The 12,202-nt window shown below is 38.5% G+C and overlaps 1 protein-coding gene across 2 annotated transcripts in view; it reads left to right on the top strand.

The window, feature by feature from the left end:
• LOC100698036 (CUB and sushi domain-containing protein 1) overlaps nt 1-12,202 on the top strand; it is a 414,635-nt gene that overhangs the window by 202,976 nt on the left and 199,457 nt on the right. The gene's annotated exons all lie outside the window — the stretch shown is intronic.

Raw genomic sequence — 12,202 nt, 5'->3', positions numbered from 1 at the left:
CCTGATGATTCATGCCTGGCTAATGCATGCTTAATTGGTGAAAGCTGTAATTTGGATACTGTGGAGAATCATGTTTATGAAACATTTTTTCTTTTTTTTCATTGCATTTCTTGTTCAGTTTAAATGTCTTCTCTTCTTTAAATCTCTTTCTGTCACGTGTGTCAGGGCTCTAACTCAGACGTCGACAATGTTATTGGATTAATTATTAAAGAACTGTCTGACATGTGTTTCACATAGCTTACATCTGGAAAAGTGAAAATGCTCACATGCATTAACATTACTGTAAAAAGTCATATATCCAACTTTCTTTTCTGTTTTGCTCAAATTTTGCACGCAAAGTTACAAATGCTGACTTTTAAAAATAATAGATTTACTTTGCAACTGCAACAAGACATACATGTATCTAAATTCATGGGTATGTGCTTGTGTGTATTGATGAGGCAAGTGGTGTTGATGCTTGTGTTTTTGTCCCCTCTGACACACCGCAGCCTCGAGGCAGGCCACTCTTACTATGACAACTCTGGTCAGGTCAGGGTTGTCATAGCAATGATGACAGGAAGGAAAAAAGATAGAACAGGATGTGTTGGCAGTGCTCTTTGGAGAGGACGCAAGGAAAGGGGGAGCAGAGAAGGGGGAGTGATGAGAGACTGGAATAGATGTGGTTTTTAGAGATTCTGGCTGAATGAGAAGCCTTTTCCCCCCTACAGCCTGTATTTTTTGAATGTCTGTCAAAGTGAGGTGTGGGGACCTTCAGGACTTATTGTGAAGGCTTCCCAGAGCCCTAAGCAAAGTTTGTTACACAGAAAAATAGACAAGGGAGCAGAAAGACAGACAGAAAGACAGACTGACCTTTTAGTTTGCTGACTTTGTATTTTCTTTTTGTTCAAGTCATTTCTTTGATGCACTTAATACTATTTAATTTCAGAAATGTATCTTTCAGAGAGTAGCACAATTAAACTGCTGCTTCACTGGTTGCTTTCATATTAACTAGATAGTTCAGGTCTAAAGTATATTATGAATTTGTAAGGAGTTCAAGCATTAAGCATTTCATTGGCTGCATTAACTTTATCTGTAGTAATGAAAATCTATTTTTGCACAGAAAGTGAACATATTACAACTTTGTAAGAGGAAAATGTCATTTTACATTTTAGCAGTGAATCAGTAGGTTGTCATAGAGGCCTTATAATGACCAACTCCATCATTTAGCTATTGACTGAAAAGATATAGTATAATGTGATTTACAGAAAAACAGGAAATAAAATAGTAAAGTCACCATAAGTCAACCTTTTCCTGATGTACAGTATTTTAAAAAAAAAACAATAAAAATTATAATGTATGTAAGAAGATTAAAGTCTTGGGACTCCAGATTACTAGTTTTCTTGCACTTACACTGCATTTGGACAACAGTATTGGGCCTCACCTCTTTTTTCAGGGATTTTCAGTATCATTGTCACGGGTATAAAATGAACGGTTTTGCAGTCTGCCTTTAGAAACATTTGTTTCACACCTCCTGACATTAAAATCAGCACATAAACCATGCATGGGGAGCTTCGTGACATGGGCATTGCCTGTAGGGGAAACCAGTAGGCAGTACTTTTTGTACTTTTGTCCATTTTGTGTATTTGCAAATCTGGGCTGAGCTCTCCCAAAGCATTTACATATGTGAACACAACTTTAGTGCAGATGTTCCTTTTACAAGCAAATAATTGTAGATGTGTTCTCTGTTGTGTTATACAGAGCTTGACTGATGTTTCCTCTGTTTGTCCCCTGTAGCACTCTGTAGCCTCAGGCTAAGCCACTGTTTCTATAGCAACGACTGTCCAGGAGTGTGGTTCCCAAAAGTGTCATTATTGTTGCACATGGCAGCAGGACATGACATTGTGCTTCTTTGAACTTTTAGGAACAAATGGACACAGAAGTCATCATAAAGTATCAGCTGGGAGGCTTGGGAATTTTTGGTTAGCTGTAAAATAAAATAGCTCGAGTGATAGTAGTAAACTTGTAAAAATATCTTTTAAAAGCAAAAAAACAAAAGTAAATAATGATGATGGGTGTGTGGAATATACAATTAAGTTTTTCCATTATATACAAAAATTATCGATGTCACATAATAAAAATGAGTCAGTATGATCAGGTGCTAATGGCTCTTTTGTCATAGTCAGGGATCCATTATGGCAATTGTTCCATTAAAAATAAGAAATATATATATATATATATGTATAAATAACTAAAAAACAATTTAAAATATTTTTATCCATGCAAGTTTTCTATTGTTTCATTGAGTAATAGGTACACTTTGTTTAAAAATAAATGCTATCCGGATTGATAAATTACTGTAACTAAGCCGTCCTGTCTGCACAGTTATACAATGGGTGTTCATAATTAAATGTCACTCAGTTTTTTACAGCTTGTCAGTATAAAGTGGTAATTACAGGCCCTTGACATGCTTAGGGACAACCTTTGTCAGCTCATGGCACCCTAGTAGTAGTCTACAGCTGGGAACCCCGAAGTATTATTGATCTAAAATCTATCCAAAGGTTCATATTAGAAGGCTGTTTCATGAGTATCTCAAGTATAAGAAAATTCAGTACAGTAAATTAAACCCACTCTTTCAGGCTACCTTACTTTAACCCCATGTTCTTTTTTTTCTGAGCACAAAAACAGCTCAGAGCAGCATGTAGAAAATGAAGGGGGGAAGCTGATTTTGTTGTTTTCAAATTAGTTCATTTTAAGGGTTTTTCTCTAAGTGTGAAGACTAACCTGTCCTGGGGAATAACTTTAACCATTGTGAGTTAACCTGAAGTGAGATGGCGATCAGAAACAAAACGAAGCACTCAAAGCTGCATCAGTCTTATTATGGAATAGGTAAAAACTTTTTGTTTTGTTGCTGAAGCAGAACGTACCCCAGCTCACAAGGAAAAGAGGAAGCGAGGAAAAAGAGAGAGCAAAGCCCTTCTCAGCAAAGCAAAGGAGGACCAAAGTGCGAAACCAAAAAGACCTCAAGCATAAATCCCTCAAGCTTCAATTTAACAAGTTTGGACTTGAAGGAATGGTTCTCTTTGCTGTACTGTAGTTATTGCAAGTAGATAAATCTCTCTGTTTGTGATTCATTTTTTGATAACTAACTGCTCTTCTATTCCAGCAGAATGGGTAACAAAAATAATTTAACACAGCGACGACATGTGGAAGTGAACACTTCCAAGGAAAAAAGCAGCTTTACGGTAATTCACTGACGGGATGCTTAAGCTTGTGTCGATGTGAAAATGAACTGTGATTAATAATAAGAGTAACTTATTCATTTAACTGATTTTTCCGCAACAAAAAGCAAAATTAGCAAAGCAAAGTCACGAGCCAGCTGACGTAGTTAGGGCGTGTCTACCCCATTAATAAAATCCTGGAAACGCTCCTGGATGTAGTGGCGTGATTAGCAGCTAAAGACTAAAAAGAGAAGTATTAGAAATAGAAGGAGAAAAAGGAGGGAATATTGGACTTAAATACATTAGATCTCCAGGAAAAAAGCCCAAAGTTAATGGTAGTAATTCCCCTCGTCAGCTGGATGAGTAAATTTGTAATTGCTAACAACTTTATAAGGTGATTATAAGCGCTTTCTGTTGCCCACAAGCAGTTAAAAAATATGTTAATGCTGCTTTTAAATAAGCTAGGGAAATGCTACTGATTCAGCACAATATTATATAATATCCAAAAAAAGGACTTCAATTTTGCCTGGTAGCAAGAAGTAAAGTGTGGGTACACACAGAGCAATGGATTTTAATTGAATTTAAATATAAATAGCTAGATTAAGTGGCTGCTGTGTTACAGTAGGCTTTATTTCCTCTTTGTGTCTGTTGGTAAATAGCTGGCGATTCTTTGGTTGTTGCTCTTTATGGTGCTAGCCATCACAACATGGGGATTGTATCACGATGCAATATTTTGCGGTTTCATAGTCAAACTGGAAAGGCTGAGGAGAGCTGGTGTTTAACAGAGTGTAGCTGCTACAGTGATTACTCTGTTTAGCAGGTGATTGATGAGAGGCACTGCTGGAAATGTCACTTGCCCTGCTAATATATTTTCACCAGGGGAACATAGAAAGGCGGTGTTAATACATTTTAATACATTTACTCCAAGGAAGCAGAACTGAAATGTAACTTTTAAGGGGTTGAACTTTTTTCCAGCTTAATGTAGTTTAGGTATCAGCTTATGGCTCCAGACAACAGAGCTGAATGTAGATACAACATGTTTTGCTGTTGTGGCGTTTGCTGTTATCTCTACACACCTGAGATCTAATCCACCGGTGTTGTTTCGCCTTGATTTATTACACCGTTGTTAATTCTGTGGTATTATCTGAATTGCAAAACAAAGTGAAGTTTGTACTCTGGTTGCCCTTCTTCACTGGTGATCACTGGGAATTTATGCTGGAAACATCAGTGGTTGGCACACTTAAAAGGAAAATCCAACATTTCGAATTGTCAAGCCGAATTCAGAAATGTTTTCTCTCATTATCTTGGACAGTGCAGTCACTATTTCAGATAATAAACAGCTTTATGTCCCAGAGCAATAAATGCAGGAATGAAAGCTCTGATCTGTAATATCATTGGGATGCAGGATGCTGCTTTGAATTAGAATCAAATAAAGTGAACCATGCTATGTTTATCTGACTCTATTGTAGTAGGTATCCCACAGTTTTAAGTGCTGTTGTTTATACTAGGCAATTTGAATAGTGGCATTCATTTTGTTGAACAAGAGCTATTTAGCAATGATATTCACATGAATGAATTTTTTTTTAAAAATGTCACTTATTATTAACAGTTTTTCGAAAACAACAATAGCAACCAAAAAACAATCAGAAGTGAAATGTTCACAAGAAAGAATTTATTACATTTGAAAAACACATATTACTGACTAAAAACTTGGAGACTGAAGTTTCATTTAGCTTTTACATTACTTATGTAAAAGCTAAATGAAACTTTCCAGCATAATTTGTGGCCAGTTAGTTATTACACAGCAATTTTATGTCATACCCTTTTTCCTATTTCAATGTATCCCGTCGCACATTTGTTTTGATTTTTTTAATATGATAGCTGTTAAATATTGTATACTTTCCTTTGTTAAAACTTCATGATAATTTCTTAATCTGAAGCAACTTCTTTGAATCTTTCAATTCTCTTTCCAGCCTTTTCAAAAACTGTAATAAACTTTTCCATATAAAAAAAAAAGTGAACAAACAGAATTTTAAATTATAGTGTCAAATATCTCTAAAGTCTATTAACAGGGGTGGGGTGTGGGGGGTATATTGTTTATTGACAGTCCGAATGGCCCAGGGGAAGAAGGTGTGAGTCTGAAGGTGTGGGACCTGAGGGCATCATGTCAAACAGGTGGTGGGCGGGGTGTAAGGGGTCACCTGTGATGGCCCTGGTTTACCTGAGACAAGAGGATCTGGTGATGGCCTCTGAGGGTGGCAGTGGGCAGCCAGTGATTTTTTGGGAGGTGTTGATTACCCTCTATGCAGCCTTCCTGTTCTCTGTAATGGCCCCTATGTACTAAACACCCAGGCAGAAGGAGACCACGTTATCCACTGAGGAGTGGCAGAAGTCCAGCAGTAGCTTCTGGTCCAGGTTATTCTTTCTCAGGGTATGGAGGAAGTGTGGCTGCTGTTGGCCCTACTTTACCAGGATTTTGGTGTTGTGGGTCCAGGTGAGATCGGCAGAGATGTGGGCACCCAGAAACCTGAAGGTGGAGACACTTTCCACCTGTTCTCCATTTGTAAAGAGAGGGGAGTGGACCTGTCTGTGCCTCCTTAAGTCCATTATGAGTTCTTTTGTTTTAAGGATATTCAGATCAGAATATTTTCTGAGCATCAGCAGGACAAGCTCTCTAAATTTGTATATAAATGTATAATAAAGCTGTTTTGAGTTGTACTTTGTTTATGCCGAGTCCTGCATTTTGAGTCCCTCCCTTACTGCCCCACAGCTGACACTTGACATCCACGCTATATCCCTTGTTGTCCAAATGCATTTGATATAGCCACTATGAGTTCCATTACATTGAGGTGGAGCTGTTTGCTTAAAAGCCATAATGTAAAAAAGTAAAGTTAGCCAAGAATAAACATCACATGTTCTGTCCAAAGAGCAAAAAGTCCAACTTTATCAAATTTACTGACAAACTGACGTACTGAATAAAACAACAGTTAGCAGATTCTCACAAATGACAACCTGCAAGTGGGAAAAGCTTGGCATCTACTTTAAAGTTGATTTAATTAATTCACTCATCATTGCAGCCTAATGTATTACGCTAGACTGCAATAGTTAGTTTGTATTCAATGACTTTATAAGGTACAATTTGCAGCAAGGATAGCGTCTTGTTTGATCTGTTTGGGGAAAAGATGGAAACAGTTTAACTTATGATTCATTGACAAACATGTTACATTTGTCTCCATATCTGCACTAAAGACCTTTCCTTTGATTGTTACCCTTAAATAAGTCCCACATGTCCCACAACCATAGGGTGAGAATTAATTCTGACGGCTCAAGCGAAGGTGTCCTCAGAATGTGAAATACCCTAATAATAGCTTTGAATTATGAGTTAGTGGTGTCCATAATACTACATTAGATGATGAATATTGAAACTAAGAGAGAGCTCATTGAGTGGTGAGGGGCCTCCATTCAGTCAGCAATGGCTCTTGGCCATAATTGGACAGGAGCCCTATTACAGTTTGTTTGGTTAGAGTTGTAAAGCATTACGTGTCAGTCAAACTGTTAATACATTTGTGCCATGGGAACATTAGCTATGCCGGGGAGTTCATTTAGCTCAGGGGCTTTGGCATCTTTCCAACTGAAACAACTTTTTATGAAAAACTAGAGATTAAAACAGTATGGAGATGCTATTTATTTATAGATATACACCATGGGAACGGAGTAAAGGTGTTAATGAATTATGGATTGCACCCACAGAGAGATGCTTTCAGTGTGAACTCACTGTCCCAGCAGACATGAAGTGAATTCTTCAGTGGTAAAAGAGAGGATAGTGGGCCAGTAAAGACATTTCATCTGCATCTTTTCCTAAAAATTGTGCTTGTATGTTAATTGTGCAAACATTACCTTAAAATTAGCCAGTTCTTCTAACTGTGAAGAAATTGTCATTTTCTTACAAAGGGACATACTAGACCAAATAGTTTGCTCTCTAAAGTTCACTTACAAGGCTTTGGAAGAATGGCAGAACTGTGACCGAGGTTGTGAGAGTGTTTTGGATTCAAAACTAAAACTGACCTGAATTTTGAGTTGAGTTGAAATAGAGTCCAAAAAGTCTTTTTATTTAAAAAAAAAAAGTTAAAGCCAAAGTTTTAATCTCTCTGGAAGTTGAATTTTCCCCGACATATTTCAAATGTTAACATCTGTCCAAATCCCTGTTTGGCAAAATGTGCACACACTCTGACATTTGTTCTGGTTCCGCTTGGTTTTAACTTTACAGCCCCCTGGAAACCAAACAAGAAATTAGTGATTTTTGCCAGGTATGAGGAGCTGGATTTGACAAAACATCTGTTCCAACATTAGCTCGTGGCAAGTTACATGCTCTGGATACAAATATATTTCACTCCAGTTGTTTTGTTTGTCTCAGAGATGTAGGGGTCATTTTCCACGTATTACCTGTGTTTTTACTGACAGTTCATAGAGAGCATCAAACTAATAGCATTTTGATCTTCTGACATCATTCTGTCTATTGTATTAATTATGTACTGTACTGGTTTTTTCCACTTGATGTTAACAGTGTTCTATTTATTTGTTTATTTTCTTTATTGTCTTGTTTTCCCATGATAAATGTTGCTGTTGCTATAACAATTTAGTTGTTGTGACTGACATTTTAATGAAAGCAACCCATTCTGTACTTGCTATCATCAGCCTCTTTAGATATAGATATAGATCTCTAACATACCTTTTTTATCTGTGTTTCTACACATATGTTCAGACTCAAGGATGTTAAGAAAAATGAGCAAACATTGAAAATCTTAGTCCTGCTTTTTTCAAACCAAAATTTAATCAGACATAATTAAAAGAATACATAAAGAACTGGACCGTAGGTATACTTAATAATAACACTGGTATCTATTAAATTGTATCCATATACATTCCTATTTACAGTATGTCATATATGTTATTTGTATCCCACTATAGAAGAATCTTGTTGTGCTTCTGTGGCAGCAATAGAGAAACAGAAACTAATGATGAAGCACTGTGGGAATGTTTAATTCACACAGACAGAATAATAACAAATTAGAAAGGATCAAACAGAAAGTAGGATACAAATATCTATGTTCAAGAATTCTGCAAGACAATAATAATAGTTTATTAATGATTTACCAAAAGGCTTTATCAACACCTCTCTCATGCACCGCTTCCTGTCTCTTTCACTTCCTCATTCCTTCTGGCTGTCATTGTTTACTTCCGTAACCCTTCATTTGTTCTTTCCCTTTTAACACAACTTGTACTTCCCCTCCCAACTCTTTCTCTTCTATCCTCTATCCGTTCTTTTTTCATTCACTCATTTTGCGTGTCTAAGCCTCGCGTCGCCTCTTCATCAATACTGAAATGTTGCCCTTGCTAAGAGTTGCTATAGCAACACACTGACCTGCCCTAAGGCTGTAAAGGGCTGGAAGGGACGAACACGACAGAGGAGCACCATCAGTCACTTTCAGGAGAATCTCACATAAGCACACACAAGCACATACACTTGTACGCAGTCACCTTTCCATGTCTTCAGAGGACATTACAATGCATTCATTCTCATGATTACGCTGACCATTCCTGTAACTTTAATCTGGGTTTCCTCTAAGCTTAAATCAAGTCTTCAACTTTAATTTTATTGACCCACATTAAAAGATTTGGGTCCCCTCATTCTTACTTTGTCAACAGACATACAAATAGGTAGTAAGTTTCCAGTGATGACTGGTGGAATGAAGTTCTTCCCCATCACCACATGGAGTGGGATCCAATCTGCCAATCAAGTTTCTAATTGGGACTTTAGCTTGAAGTCATGTTCTTTTCACTCCCGGAGCACTTTGTTGCTTTTCTTGTATATTTATGTATATTTATCTTTAAATAAACTCAGACAACAATGTGAGTGCAGTAGTATATATTTAGAAGACACTGACAAACCAATTGGTTAACAGAATACATGATTATAGATGAAAACTGCAACTTGACTGGTTGGCAGAGACACACAACTGCAAGGTGCTAATTCTCGTGCTGTTGTGATTACTTATTATGCAAAACACCGCTATCTGTTCACCATAAATGAATGATAAATAAATCCAAATGACCTCAAATTCTAGATAATTGCAATTTTTAACCATGGAGCCATCCAATATTAAGTAATCAATGTGATTATGCTGCTGAATGCAACTACAAATGGCTAATTTGAACTTTCCCAGCCATGAGGTCAGAGCTAAACAAGTCTGATTAAAAACGTGGCAAACAAATCAAAAATGTTGTGCACACAGACTTGATTTACATTGTAATTAATGTGGAATTTCTCCAAAATAGTCCTGATTATTAGTGGCAAATAAACAGCTGTTTGTTCCTCTGAATTTAAAATAACTAACTTATCAACTTATCACCTATCTATGACTCACATATGTGGGCCGATCTTTTGCTGCCACAAAAGCCCTGAGCCATAAAGGTACAGACTGCCTCAGACCCCTGAAGGTGTGCTGTGGTATCTGACTCCAAGACGTTAGTAACAGAACCTTTAAGTCCTGTGACTTGTGAGATAGAGTCTCAATGGATCCGACTTGTTTGTCCTGCACATCGCATAGATCCTCATTTGGACTGGGGAATTTGGAGGCGAATTCAAAACATCAAACCAGCCGTGAACCTTTTTTGCTTCACTGCAAGGCGCATTATCCTTCTGAAAAAAGCCACCGCCATCAGGGAATACTATTTCCATGAAAAGGTGTGTATAGTCTGCAATAATGCTTGGGCAGGTGATATGTGTTAAATTAACATCCACATGGATGGCAGCACCTAAGGTATCCCAGCAGAACAGTACCCAAAGCATCATACCGCCTCTGCCAGGTTGCCTTCTTTTCACAGTGTGTCTTGGTGCCAGGAGTTCTCCAGGAGAGTGATGCACACGTTTCCGATAAGCCACATGATGTATTGCTCTCCTGGTCTATTTCTGATGCTCACATGCTTATTGTTGGAGTTTCTAGCAGTTGACAGGAGTCAGCGTGGGCACTCTGTACCCAGCTGGGACTATGCAGGCCAAACTGCGATGCACTGTGTATCCTGACATCTTTCTATCAAAACAAGCATCATGTTTTTCAGTAATTTGAGCTACAGTAGCTTGTTTGTTGGATCACGCCGCACGGGTCAGCCATTGCTCCCCTTGGGTTTGATAGATACTGGCCACTGCAGACAGGGATCACCTTACAGGAGCTACAGTTTTGGAGATGCTCTGACCCAGTCATCTACCCATCACAATTTGGCCCTTGTCAAACTCACTCATTGTTACGCTTGCCCATCTTTCCTGCTTCTAACACATCAGCTTTGAGGACAAAATGTTCCATTGCTCCCTAATATATGCCTAGTCTCAGGACTGCACCCTTCTAGATAGAGATCTCAGATATCATTCTCCTAAGGCCATCACCCATTTTGGATGGTCACTGCTCCTAGTGTTCCAATTAACACGTTCACCATTCATATCTTCTCTTGCTCTCAGTCCTTGGTTTCTTGACCTTCTTGTGTTCCCACTTCCTGATGTTGCTATCACTTGGTGTGCTATATTGATCATTATGGCTGTCTTCCTCTGCTTGTCCACCACTGCGATGCCCAGTCGGATACTCATCAGCAGTTTGTCTGTCTGTATCTGGAAGTCCCACAGGATTCTAGCTTGGTCATTCTCAATGGTGTATTCCATTTTGATATTGGTTCTTCCAGACCATACTCAGCACAGATGTTCCTGTATACTAAGCCAGCCACTTGGTTATCATTAGCATCTTGCTAGCAAAACACCAACTACTGGTAGACCAAGCAGTCGCCCGAGACTGCAAGACTAGGCTGACCAACCTGTGCCTTGCCTGGATTGATTACAAGAAGGCCAATGATTCGAAGCCCACACCTGGATCCTGGAATGCCTGGAACTATACAAGATCAACAGGACCCTAAGAGCCTTCATCAGGAACTCAGTGGGGATGTGGCGTACAACACAACTTCAAGCCCAAGTCACACACAAGTCACAAGCACAAGTCACAATACAGTGCAGAATCTACCAAATATATATACGACATTAGCACTGTTACCTCATAGCAAGAAGGTCCTGAGTTTGAGTCCACCATCTGGCTCGGGTCTTTCTTTGTAGAGATTGTATGTTCTGCCAGTGTCTGCGTGGCTTCTGTTGGGTATTCCGGCTTCCTCCCACATGTCCAAATACATGAAATAGTAGAGTTAGGTTAACTGATGATTTTAAATAGGTGTGAATGTGCAAATGGTTGTCTGTTGTCTGTCTGTTTTAGGTGTGATTCCCAAATCACACCTAAAAATTAATTTTAGGACATGACATGATAGTTAAAACACCACACTTCGTGTTTTGATGATAAAATATCAAAACATCAAGTGTGTGTTAACAAGGATACTTAGGCCTTAGTACACTCTGATTCTTCCACTCTGATTCGTCTATATGAGGGAAACCCTTTGAGCATGAGGCAGGTATTTTTATTTATTTATTTTTTAACATGACAGCTTGGCAGACACAGAACTCTACAGTCACATAACTGTGACTAATGACTTGGCTTGAATACATGATTCCTTTCTTTTTTTGTGTTTTTCCCCATTCTTCTTTCACTCCTTCAGCCTGTCCTTGAGTCAGTGATGTAGCTTGGGCTTTAGATTTGGTTTTGTGCCTCACCGTATTAAAACAGAGCAGGGTGGATGTTTGTGCAGAGGACAGAATGGTCAGCTGAGTGCAAGTAACTTGTCTCTGATGCATGACTTCATACAATCCAAATAATGAGTCAATTATAGTAAATTATACATGTTTGGACCCCACTGCAATTAGTTCACCTCTCTGTTTTGCTGTGTGACTGGAGTCTCCTCTTCTTTTCCAACCTCCTCCTCCTCTCCCTGCCCTCCGCTCTCTTCCCGTTTACTCCTTCTCCTTCACTCTATCACTAGTCTTTCTCCTACTCCCTCTTCTCTTGTCTGTAGCTTTATCG

This window comes from Oreochromis niloticus, linkage group LG1 (genome assembly GCF_001858045.2).
Source record: "Oreochromis niloticus isolate F11D_XX linkage group LG1, O_niloticus_UMD_NMBU, whole genome shotgun sequence".
NCBI lineage: Eukaryota > Metazoa > Chordata > Actinopteri > Cichliformes > Cichlidae > Oreochromis > Oreochromis niloticus.
Note: the sequence above shows the minus strand (reverse complement) of the source record. Positions and strands in the feature narration are given on the sequence as shown.